This window comes from Oncorhynchus clarkii, chromosome 13, assembly GCF_045791955.1.
Source record: "Oncorhynchus clarkii lewisi isolate Uvic-CL-2024 chromosome 13, UVic_Ocla_1.0, whole genome shotgun sequence".
Taxonomy (NCBI): domain Eukaryota; kingdom Metazoa; phylum Chordata; class Actinopteri; order Salmoniformes; family Salmonidae; genus Oncorhynchus; species Oncorhynchus clarkii.
Genome location: NC_092159.1, coordinates 40,115,054 through 40,126,062, shown reverse-complemented (window position 1 = coordinate 40,126,062; position 11,009 = coordinate 40,115,054).

The window sequence follows — 11,009 nt, the reverse complement described above, 5'->3', positions numbered from 1 at the left end:
TTTGTTCCCATGTGCAGTTGCAAACCGTAGTCTGGCTTTTTTATGGCGGTTTTGGAGTAGTGGCTTCTTCCTTGCTGAGCAGTCTTTCAGGTTATGTCGATATAGGACTCGTTTTACTGTGGATATAGATACTTTTGTACCTGTTTCCTCCAGCATCTTCACAAGGTCCTTTGCTGTTGTTCTGGGATTGATTTGCACTTTTCGCACCAAAGTACATTAATCTCTAGGAGACAGAACGCATCTTCTCCCTGAGTGGTATGACGGCTGCGTGGTCCCATGGTGTTTATACTTGCGTACTATTGTTTGTATAGATGAACGTGGCACATTCAGGGAAATTGCTCCCAAGGATGAACCAGACTTGTGGAGGTCTGCAATTTATTTTCTGAGGTCTTGGCTGATTTCTTTTGATTATCCCCAATATCAATCAAATCAAATGTATTTATAAAGCCCTTCTTACATCAGCTGATATATCAAAGTGCCGTACAGAAACCCAACCTAAATCCCCAAACAGCAAGCAATGCAGGTGTAGAAGCACGGTGGCTAGGAAAAACTCTCTAGAAAAGGCCAAAAGCTAGGAAGAAACCTAGAGAGGAACCAGGCTATAGGGGTGGCCAGTCCTCTTCTGGCTGTGCCGGGTGGAGATTATAGTAGAACATGGCCAAGATGTTCAAAGGTTCATAAATGACCAGCATGGACAAATAATAGGAATCATAATGAACAGATCAGGGTTCCATAGCCACAGGCAGAACAGTTGAAACTGGAGCAGCAGCACGGCCAGGTGGACTGGGGACAGCAAGTAGTCTTCATGCCAGGTAGTCCTGAGGCATGGTCCTAGGGCTCAGGTCCTCCGAGAGAAAGAAAGAAAGAAAGAGAGAATTAGAGAGAGCATACTTAAATTCACACAGGACACCGGATAAGACAGGAGAAATAATCCTGATATAACAGACTGACCCTAGCCCCCCGACACATAAACTACTGCAGTATAAACACTGGAGGCTGAGACAGGAGGGGTCAGGAGACATATCAAGCAAAGAGGCACTGAGTTTGAAGGTAGGCCTTGAAATACATCCACAGGTACCCCTCCAATTGACTCAAACTATGTCAATTAGCCTATCAGAAGCTTCGAAAGCCATGACATCATTTTCTGGAATTTTCCAAGCTGTTTAAAGGCACAGTAAACTTAGTGCATGTAAACTTCTGACCCACTGGAATTGTGATACAGTGAATTATTGTCACGTTCTGACCATCGGTCGTGTGTGTTTTCCTTGTTTTAGTGTTGGTCAGGACGTGAGCTGGGTGGGCATTCTATGTTGGATGTCTTGTTTGTCTATTTCTATGTCTGGCCTGATATGGTTCTCAATCAGAGGCAGGTGTTAGTCATTGTCTCTGATTGGGAACCATATTTAGGTAGCCTGGGTTTCACTGTGTGTTTGTGGGTGATTGTCCTTAGTGTCTTGATGTCCTTAGTGTCTTGATGTCCTTAGTGTCTTGATGTCCTTAGTGTCTTGATGTCCTTAGTGTCTTGATGTCCTTAGTGTCTTGATGTCCTTAGTGTCTTGATGTCCTTAGTGTCTTGATGTCCTTAGTGTCTTGATGTCCTTAGTGTCTTGATGTCCTTAGTGTCTTGATGTCCTTAGTGTCTTGATGTCCTTAGTGTCTTGATGTCCTTGTTCTGTGTGTATGTGCACCAGTATTAGGCTGTTTCGGTTTTCGTTACGTTTATTGTTTTGTAGTGTTTGTATTTAGATTCGTGTTTACTTCAGTTTAAATAAACATGGATCGCAATCTACACGCCGCATTTGGTCCGACTCTCTTTCACATTCAGAAAACCGTGACAGAATCACCCACCACAACAGGACCAAGCGGCGTGGTAACAGGCAACAGCAGCTGCAGGAGCAGCGTGACAAGAATTTCTGGACTTGGGAGGGAATCCTCGACGGGAGAGGACCCTGGGCTAAACCAGGGGAGTGTAGCCGCCCCAAGGTGCAGCAAGAGAAGGAATGGACATGGGAGGACGAACTGGACGGTGAAGGACCCTGGGTTCAGCCTGGAGAATATCGTCGCCCCAAAGAAGAACTGGAGGCGGCGAAAGCTGAGAGGCGCAGGTATGAGGAGGCAGCACGGCGAAGCGGATGGAAGCCCGAGAGTCAGCCCCAAAAATTTCTTGGGGGGGGGGCTCACAGGGAGCATGGCGACACTAGGTAGGAGACCTACGCCAACTTCCTGTGGTTACCGGGGGGATAGAGAGACCGGGCAGGCACCGTGTTATGCAGTGGTGCGCACGGTGTCCCCAGTGCGGGTGCATAGCCCGGTGCGGTATATTCCAGCTCCGCGTATCGGCCGGGCTAGATTGAGCGTCGAGCCAAATGCCATGAAGCCGGCTCTACGCATCTGGTCCCCAGTGCGTCTCCTTGGGCCGGCTTACATGGCACCAGCCTTGTGCACGGTGTCCCCGGTTCGCCTGCATAGCCCAGTGCGGGCTATTCCACCTTGCCGCACTGGCAGAGCGACCGGGAGTATTCAACCAGGTAAGGTTGGGCAGGCTCGGTGCTCAAGAGCTCCAGTGTGCCTGCACCGTCCGGTCTACCCAGTACCACCTCAGCATCAGCCCTCCGGTGGCAGCTCCCCGCACCAGGCTTCCTGTGCGTGTCCTCGGCCCAGTACCACCAGTGCCAGCACCACGCATCAGGCCTACAGTACGCCTCGCCTGTCCAGCGCTGCCAGAGCCTTCCTCCTCTACAGCGCTGCCGGAGTCTCCCGCCTGTTCAGCGCAGTTGGAGACTTCCTCCTCTCCAGCGCTGTCGGAGTCTCCCGCCTGTTTAGCGCTGCCAGAGCCTTTCGCCTCTACAGAGCTGCCGGAGTCTCCCGCCTGTTCAGAACTGCCAGTCTGCAAGGAGCTGCCAGTCTGCAAGGAGCTGCCAGTCTGCAAGGAGCTGCCAGTCTGCATAGAGCTGCCAGTCTGCATAGAGCTGCCAGTCTGCATAGAGCTGCCAATCTGCACGGAGCTGCCAGAGCTGCCAGTCTGCAGGATGCCGCCAGAGCTGCCAGTCTGCAAGGAGCCGCCAGAGCTGCCAGTCTGCAAGGAGCCGCCAGAGCTGCCAGTCTGCAGGATGCTGTCAGAGCTGCCAGTCTGCAAGGAGCCGCCAGAGCTGCCAGTCTGCAAGGTGCCGCCAGAGCTGCCTGTCTGCATGGAGCAGCCAGAGCCGCCAGTCAGCATGGAGCAGCCAGAGCCGCCAGTCACCATGGAGCAGCCAGAGCCGCCAGTCAGCATGGAGCAGCCAGAGCCGCCAGTCAGCATGAAGCAGCCAGAGCCGCCAGTCAGCATGGAGCAGCCAGAGCCGCCAGTCAGCATGGAGCAGCCAGGGCCGCCAGTCAGCATGGAGCAGCCAGAGTCGCCAGTCAGCATGGAGCAGCCAGTCAGCATGGAGCAGCCAGAGCAGCCAGTCAGCATGGAGCTGCCAGTCTGCAGGATGCCGCCAGTCAGCATGGAGCAGCCAGAGCAGCCAGTCAGCATGGAGCAGCCAGAACGGCCAGTCAGCCAGACTCTTCCAGATCTGCCAGTCAGCCAGACTCTTCCAGATCTGCCAGTCAGCCAGACTCTTCCAGATCTGCCAGTCAGCCAGACTCTTTCAGATCTGCCAGTCAACCAGACTCTTCCAGATCCGCCAGTCAGCCAGGATCTGCCAGAACCGCCAGCCAGCCAGGATCTGCTGGATCCAACTACCTGCCTGGGCTTCCTCTCAGTGCTGAGCTTCCTCTCAGTGCTGAGCTACCCCTCTGTCACGAGCTACCTCTGTCCCGAGCTGCCCCTCTGTCCCGAGCTGCCCCTGTGTCCCGAGCTGCCCCTCTGTCCCGAGCTGCCCCTCTGTCCCGAGCTGCCCCTCTGTCCTGAGCTGTCATTAAGGAGGGTAACCTATCTAGGGACGCTAAGGAGGTGGACTAAGACTATTATGGAGTGGGGTCCACGTCCAGCGCCAGAGCCGCCACCGCGGACAGATGCCCACCCACACCCTCCCCTATAGGTTTAGGGTGTGCGTCCGGAGTCCGCACCTTGGAGGGGGGGTACTTTCACGTTCTGACCATCGTTCGTGTGTGTTTTCCTTGTTTTAGTGTTGGTGACGTGAGGACGTGAGCTGGGTGGGCATTCTATGTTGGATGTCTTGTTTGTCTATTTCTATGTCTGGCCTGATATGGTTCTCAATCAGAGGCAGGTGTTAGTCATTGTCTCTGATTGGGAACCATATTTAGGTAGCCTGGGTTTCACTGTGTGTTTGTGGGTGATTGTCCTTAGTGTCTTGATGTCCTTGTTCTGTGTGTATGTGTACCAGTATTAGGCTGTTTCGGTTTTCGTTACGTTTATTGTTTTGTAGTGTTTGTATTTAGATTCGTGTTTACTTCAGTTTAAATAAACATGGATTGCAATCTACACGCCGCATTTTGGTCCGACTCTCTTTCACATACAGAAAACCGTGACAATTATAAGTGAAAGAATTTGTCTGCAAACAATTGTTGGGAAAGTTACTTGGGTCATGCACAAAGTAGATGTCCTAACCGACTTGCCAAAAGTGGTTGAAAAACTAGTTTTAATGACTCTAACCTAAGTGTATTTAAACTTCCAACTTCAACTGTAGATATAGGCGTACAGAAGGAGGCTAATTTGTAGAATTTCAGATTTTTTTTGGAAGCGTCATATTGTTAGATTATAGGAGTAACTATGTTAGGCCTAAAACATTCTTCCTCACCTCAAGTTCAGTTGTGAGAGTCAATTGGAGCACTGGTGCACACTGACTTTATCTCATAGACATGCAGAAGCTAAGCTTCCCATTTTCACAACTGCTAACATCCTTTTGTCCAATCTGCAGTCCCATTTTCAAAACTATAAACATAATTAGCACAACATCTGTCTGTTGTGGACCATACCATGAACACAAATCATGTTGTTTTCACAGAATATGCAGTCAATTAACACGTTTCTAAAATGCTTAAATTTAGTTTCAATACAAGCACACCCAATACCAAAATGATGGATCTTTCTTGTCTTATTCACAGATAGTTGCACACAGTATGCCAGAAATGAAGACCTAATGTTCAAAACCTTAAATAGTATAAAGTCTCTACTTCTGCAACAACAGCTGCTCAAAAGCTGTATCGAAACAGCTGATAAGCATTTTTGAATGAACAGATCATTGAAACATTGAGAATTAGCTGATTTACTGTAAATTGTGTCAAATAGACCAACCACAGCTGAGTCCAATCTCAATCGGAGACATAGCCAGGTGTTGAAGTTCTTTCAATTACATGGACATACACTGTTAAAAGGGGGACTCTTTGGATTGATTTTGTTCAATGTGGATACAGAACAACACAGAGGAGCAGAGAGAGAAAAAATCATGTCTTGACACGGGAGAGGAGTAGTTGGACCAGGGAGAGGAGTAGCTGGACCAGGGAGAGGATTAGCTTGACCAGGGAGAGGAGTAGTTGGACCAGGCAGAGGAGTAGCTGGACGAGGCAGAGGAGTAGCTGGACCAGGGAGAGGAATAGTTGGACCAGGCAGAGGAGTAGCTGGACCAGGGAGAGGAATAGTTGGACCAGGCAGAGGAGTAGTTGGGCCAGGGAGAGGAGTAGCTGGACCAGGGAGAGGATTAGCTTGACCAGGGAGAGGAGTAGTTGGACCAGGCAGAGGAGTAGCTGGACGAGGCAGAGGAGTAGCTGGACCAGGGAGAGGAATAGTTGGACCAGGCAGAGGAGTAGCTGGACCAGGGAGAGGAGTAGTTGGACCAGGCAGAGGAGTAGTTGGGCCAGGGAGAGGAGTAGCTGGACCAGGCAGAGGAGAAGCTGGACCAGAGAGAGGAGTAGTTGGACCAGGGAGAGGAGTAGCTGGACCAGGGAGAGGAATAGTTGGACCAGGCAGAGGAGTAGCTGGACCAGGGAGAGGAGTAGTTGGACCAGGCAGAGGAGTAGCTGGACCAGGGAGAGGAATAGATGGACCAGGCAGAGGAGTAGCTGGACCAGGCAGTGGAGTAGCTGGACCATGTAGAGGAGTAGCTGGACCAGGCAGAGGAGTAGCTGTAATGCATTTCACAAGGGCTTCTTCTGTCATTACTGTTGCTATGTCCCACAGTAACTGTAGGCCACCAGTCCCAATGCAAATGCATGTTGTATTGTTGTTCCTATAAAGGGGAAGAGGAAAACTCCTCAGTGAAGACCAAGAGCCATTGTCGGATTGGTCATTGCTGACAATGCAATGAAACAGAGAAATTCAGAGCAGAATTGTAGAGGACAACCTGGTGTTTCACAGTGTGGAAAGCATCAGTCTGACTTCCATTGGTTCAGACTCTGACCAATCACAGAGTTGGAATGAAACAGTTGTACACAGTTCCTTTTGAAAGGAACAGTGAGCTGGTCAAGGAACTCCGGCACCAATACGTCCAGGTATGGTCTATCCAAGATGTCTTGTTCTACAGTGAGTTTTACACTATGCTACTCTACATGTAAACATGGGTTACATTACGCACAGTAGGACATACTGAAAAGCATGTACACATACTGTGTTTGATTTCTTTCAGAGAGTCATGGAGTTGGGGGCTAATCAGACCCCACATGAAATAATTTATGTAGATGAGGCAGGGTTTAGCCTGGCAAAAACACGTCGGTGGGGATGAAACTTCACCGGGAAAAGGGCCACAGTTGATGGGCCGGGTCAGAGAGGAGCAAATATCACAATGTGTGCTGCAATCTCGAGTGCAGAAATGCCAGATTGTTCCCTACAACACCGAGCACCTTGTTTTGTTTATTAGATGACCTCCACCAACAACTGGTGCCAGAAGCAGAAAGGGAACAGGTGGGAGGAAACATGAGGACATTTGTGATTGCATGGGACAATGTAGCATTCCACCATTTACATGTAATCACGAACTGGTCTGCAGCCCATCCAATAATGATTTCCCTTTTCCTCCCCCCTACTCACCTTTCCTCCCCCTACTCACCTTTCCTCCCCTCTACTCACCTTTCCTCCCCCCTACTCACCTTTCCTCCCCCCTACTCACCTTTCCTCCCCCTACTCACCTTTCCTCACCCTACTCACCTTTCCTCCCCCCTACTCACCTTTCCTCCCCCCTACTCACATTTCCTCCCCCTACTCACCTTTCCTCCCCCCTACTCACCTTTCCTCCACCTACTCACCTTTCCTCCCCCCTACTCACATTTCCTCCCACTACTCACCTTTCCTCCTCCTACTCACCATTCCTCCCCACTACTCACCTTTCCTCCCCCTACTCACCTTTCCTCCCCTACTCACCTTTCCTCCCACTACTCACCTTTCCTCCCCCTACTCACCTTTCCTCCCCCCTACTCACCTTTCCTCCCCCTACTCACCTTTCCTCCCCATTACTCACCTTTCCTCCCCCCTACTCACCTTTCCTCCCCCTACTCACCTTTCCTCCCCACTACTCACCTTTCCTCCCCCTACTCACCTTTCCTCCCCACTACTCACCTTTCCTCCCCCCTACTCACCTTTCCTCCCCCCTACTCACCTTTCCTTTACCATGTCTTTACCATGTCTTTACCATGTCTTTACCATGTCTTTACTATGTCTATACCATGTCTTTACTATGTCTTTACTATGTCTTTACTCTGTCTTTACCATTTCTTTACCATGTCTTTACTATGTCTTTACCATGTCTTTACTATGTCTTTACCATGTCTTTACCATGTCTTTACTATGTCTTTACCATGTCTTTACCATGTCTTTACTATGTCTTTACCATGTCTTTACTATGTCTTTACCATGTCTTTACCATGTCTTTACTATGTCTTTACTATGTCTTTACTATGTCTTTACCATGTCTTTACTATGTCTTTACCATGTCTTTACTATGTCTTTACCATGTCTTTACTATGTCTTTACCATGTCTTTACCATGTCTTTACTATGTCTTTACCATGTCTTTACTATGTCTTTACCATGTCTTTACCATGTCTTTACCATGTCTTTACTATGTCTTTACCATGTCTTTACTATGTCTTTACTATGTCTTTACCATGTCTTTACCATGTCTTTACTATGTCTTTACCATGTCTTTACCATGTCTTTACTATGTCTTTACCATGTCTTTACTATGTCTTTACCATGTCTTTACCATGTCTTTACTATGTCTTTACTATGTCTTTACTATGTCTTTACCATGTCTTTACTATGTCTTTACCATGTCTTTACTATGTCTTTACTATGTCTTTACCATGTCTTTACCATGTCTTTACCATGTCTTTACTATGTCTTTACCATGTCTTTACCATGTCTTTACCATGTCTTTACTATGTCTTTACCATGTCTTTACCATGTCTTTACTATGTCTTTACCATGTCTTTACCATGTCTTTACCATGTCTTTACTATGTCTTTACCATGTCTTTACTATGTCTTTACCATGTCTTTACCATGTCTTTACTATGTCTTTACCATGTCTTTACCATGTCTTTACCATGTCTTTACTATGTCTTTACCATGTCTTTACCATGTCTTTACCATGTCTTTACTATGTCTTTACCATGTCTTTACCATGCCTTTACCATGCCTTTACCATGCCTTTACCAAGTGAGCCCTGCCTATGGGCACTAGCACATGCAGCTCTACCCATATCCCGCTGTTGCCACAGAGCAAAGAAAGGTCTCTGTCTATCTTACTGTCTCTCTCGCTCTCAATATTTCCAACACACACATATATCCTCTAGCTGGGCAGTCAGATGTATTTTCTAAACAATTCTCAAGTGTCCATAATGAGGCAATCTGGCGGTCCCTGCATATCCATTACAGTTAGCATCGTGATTAGCCTGGACTCCTTTAGTCAGCACATCCCTCCATGAAAGGGCTGAACCCACACACACATACACACACACACACACACACACACACACACACACACACACACACACACACACACACACACACACACACACACACACACACACACACACACACACTCCCATTGTCTTCAACTCTAGCCCAAATCTTATCTCCTAAATTCCGCTCCTCTCTCCTGGAGATGTGTTATCTGTCCCCTGGTGTCCCAGTGTCCCAGTGTCAGTGTCAGATAGGGAGAGACGTGGCCTGGGTCGCCCAGCAGTGAATAATGAGACATGCGACTCAGGTTCCTCAGCCCCTCAGAAGCAGCTTTGTCAGGACGATGTGTCTCTCTGTTGGCAGCCTGGCAGGGGAGGCCTGTAATGTCAAGTGCTAGTGCAGGTGTCGTCACCGAGGGTCCAAGGGGTCGCGCTGCCTCTCTGCACCACACTGCAGCGCAGGCGAGTCTGTCACATTGTGCTTCACTGCTCTCCTACACCCTGTGTTACAGTTGGAGCTCTCGGGTCGGGGTGTGGTGGTCAGTCTGTGTTCTGTTGGCAGCCCCTCTATCCCCTGCTGTGCCCCCCACCTTCTCCCCATCACCATGCCCTCTGTCCACTGGTAGACAGTGCTGCAGGATTTGGTCCCACTGATCCGGAGACAGGCCTTTTAATTGGCTATGTTCTCATTAGCAGCAGTATGGGAGTGATCCAGGCATCTGTCTCCCCTGCCCCTGCTTAGCCCCCAGCCAGACCCTCATCACCTCAGGGGGCCCCGTCCGGCCGGGCCCTCTCTGCCTGCTCAACAGCCTCATTATGTCCTCGGGTTAGTCCATGCTACTAGCACACTCTGAAGCCCCCAGATACTTATCTCTACGCCTGGATCTGTAGCGGATTCATTAAAGGTGATCCATGTGGAGTGGAGTAGCTTCCCTACTCTCTCTCTCGCTCTCTCTCTCTCTCTCTTTCTCTCTCTATTTCTCTCTCTTTCTCAATTCAATACAATTTAAGGGCTTTATTGGCATGGGAAACACATGTTAACATTGCCAAAGCAAGTGAAGTAGATTATACAGTTTTTCTCAATTGCTAAAACACAATTTCTGAAACCTTGCTCCATTTCCTGAAAACATTAAACACAAAACCTCATCTTCAAGCACTATTTACATAACCTCTGACTCCTCTCGCAAAATGAAACATTCGCCTCAAAACAGTTTTACCTGTGTTCAAAATCAAACACTGCTCTCAAATCATAAACAAAGTGATCAAAATGATATACACTCTCAAGCAGTCAGTAAACAATACACATTGTTCAAAACATACAATCCTCAGGGAGAAGTACATTTTTAATCTAAAAATCTCTTCACCCACATTTTTCCTTCATTGTCTTTTGATGAACGAAAACATGTTCTATCATAGTAGCTCAACATTGATCAGAAATTACTACTCTGCTTTGCTCTTTGCAATTTTGTTTTTTGTTCTTCCTCCTCCTTGTACCCCTATTTTTACAGTACTGTACCCTGCATCTCACAAACTTGTCCTTGTCTCTGTGATACTGTATTTCTTGTTCTTTGATGATATGAACCTGCAACCAGTCAAAATCTATTGAGCAGTCAGTACTGTTAATAAATGGAAAGCACAATGTTCAGGGCCATACAATTCATCCATTGTACAGAATACAGCCTACAATGCACTGTACTACAGTATCCATTCTCAGACTTTCTCCTTCCCACCTTCAACAACCTGTTTGCTCTCTGAACTGGCTTATATTGGTTGTGTCGCATCATTTGAAACAGGTTAAATCAATTTTGAGTAGTTGTGTTCAATCAATGACATATGTTCTCTATTTGTATTTGATTGTTGCCACTTGTGTTTACCAGTATGGATGACATGTGCATTAGAGTGCAGAACGTGTTTTGAAAATGAGAATGTGTTTAGAGTTTTGCTGAAAAGTCTAAGTGAGATCTGCAAATTGTGTTTTACCATGCGAAATGGTTTAAGGTATTGACAACAGACTGCATAATTAGCTAAATGAGCCCAGGCAACTGTGAACTTTGTTCAGCCAATGGGTTTTAGTGTTTTAGCAATTGAGAAAAACTGTAAACAAAAGTGAAATAAACAATAAAAATAAACAGTAAACATTACACTCACAGAAGTTCCAAAATAATAAAGACATT